The 1,747-nt window shown below is 52.0% G+C and overlaps 1 long non-coding RNA gene across 2 annotated transcripts in view; it reads left to right on the top strand.

The window, feature by feature from the left end:
- The window catches only part of LOC108304314, a 6,789-nt gene extending 5,157 nt beyond the window's left edge, over window positions 1–1,632 (top strand). For both annotated transcript variants that reach the window (XR_001825199.2, XR_001825200.2), the window contains exon 3: window positions 1,150–1,632. This is a non-coding gene — a long non-coding RNA (uncharacterized LOC108304314). The remainder of the gene's footprint in view (window positions 1–1,149) is intronic.
- The last annotated feature ends 115 nt before the right edge of the window (window positions 1,633–1,747 follow it).

The following is a 1,747-nucleotide window of genomic DNA, read 5'->3' as shown; positions in this document are numbered from 1 at the left end:
AAAAAAAAAAAAAAAAGAAACCAGTGCATGGCAGGAATTCAGGAGCAAAATAACTTGATGGTTCCCCAAGCAGGCAGCAGGAGCTTGGTTCCTGGGTGTGACTTTCGGGCTATTGGTTTTAGCTCCAGGGATATTTGTCAAAAGTGTTTAAGGCAGCAGTCAGCTCTGCCTCTGCAGAAATAACAAAGAAAAAACAAATGGCAGGGGCAGACAATCCCTGTGGGGAAACACAGATCTATGAGTTCCATAGTTAGTCAGAGAAACGAAGGGATCAGCAAAAGCCCCCATCATTCAAGTGACTTTTCCTGAGCTCTAAGTAAATCTTGGCTTTAACATCAGGTTGTAGGGGCAGTATCCATCACATTCTCAAGGCAGTCGTTTTTTAATTTTTTTTCCAGGATCAAGACTGTAAACGCTTCTTCCTTCCAAGGCAAGGCATTGCTGCCTGCATTCTGTGTGTGTCATGTGGCCTCAAGCGCACCCGGGATTTCCCTGGAGTGTGTCCTGGCAGTGAGGAAGCACGCAAGGCATCTGACATCTCAGCACCCACAACTGAACATTTTTATGACATTCGCCCAGCTGTACCTTTATAAAGATATTATGCAGGTTCCGAGAGATTAAGCTTTCCTCCCCATCCAGCTGCTGTGGAATGATGCCCGGCATATGGAGGACGGATAGAATTTCCACCCTGACATGTGCTGAGAAATTTGACTTTAAAGAAATATTAATGAGTACTTTAGATCATCAGCCATGCATGAAGGCAGGACAGCAGGAGTCTGGAAGCTAAATCCACAAATGCGTGGGGCCGTCCCTGGATGATCCAGGGAAAGCAGTTCATCCATTCGGTCACATTGAGCATCTCCTGCCAAATGAGGGGTTCCCTGCTTGCTGGAGCTGCAGAGCTGAGTTTGAACCCCATGGGGACCTGTGGCTTTGCTGGAAAGTGTTAACAGAGATGCCTGGATGCAGGAATCCGGAGCCTGGTGCCGCCCAGCCCTTTATAGCTGTGGTCTTGAACACACTTCTGCTCCTTTCTGGCACTGGCGCTCATCAGAGGGGGTCAGTGAAGTTTGGAGTTGAGTTTCTTTTTCATCTGGATGGACTCCCACCTAAAACATTTCAAGGAGCCCTTGTTTGTTCATCTTCCAGGCTGGGAACTGAAATTTGTTCTGAAGTCTGACCACCCTCTGTTTTGGGGAAGCAACTCCCGGTGGCAAGGTGAAGTTGGGGCTTGACCTCAGGAACGTGGCCGGTGCTCCTAGGATGGTGGCCAGCAATGGGGAGGAGCTGACCCGGGGAGGAACTTCAAGGTTGATTTCGGGTCTGGGGCTGGCAGTACAGACATGAGGAGGGACAGTTCTATGCTTTGAGGGAGCTGTAGCCCTGGCAGTGGGGGAGGACTTCACCTGGGGGGGGCAGTCAGGGGCTGTCACTGCAGAAGCTGGGTGGCCCTCTCACTAGGGTAATGGACCACAGATAGCAGACACATCCAGGCAGCTGCAGAGAACACGCTGGAGTGCCCCATTTCAGAGCGTGGGCAATGCTGGCCTGGCAACAGCCAGGAATCCCATCCCCAGGTGTGAGGTGTGGGCACAGAGCCACCTTCCTCTCCAGGTGCAGGGTGGGATGGGGAGATGGGGCCAGGGAGGATGGCTGGCAGCAGGGAGATGGGGAGGTAGCAGGGGTAAGATGGAGTGGGGAGGTAGGGTAGGTGAGATGGGGTGGGGAGGAGGGGGGATATGGGTGG

Source organism: Cebus imitator, unplaced genomic scaffold, assembly GCF_001604975.1.
Source record: "Cebus imitator isolate Cc_AM_T3 unplaced genomic scaffold, Cebus_imitator-1.0 Scaffold53, whole genome shotgun sequence".
Taxonomy (NCBI): Eukaryota; Metazoa; Chordata; class Mammalia; order Primates; family Cebidae; genus Cebus; species Cebus imitator.
This window is presented reverse-complemented; position numbering and strand designations above follow the sequence as displayed.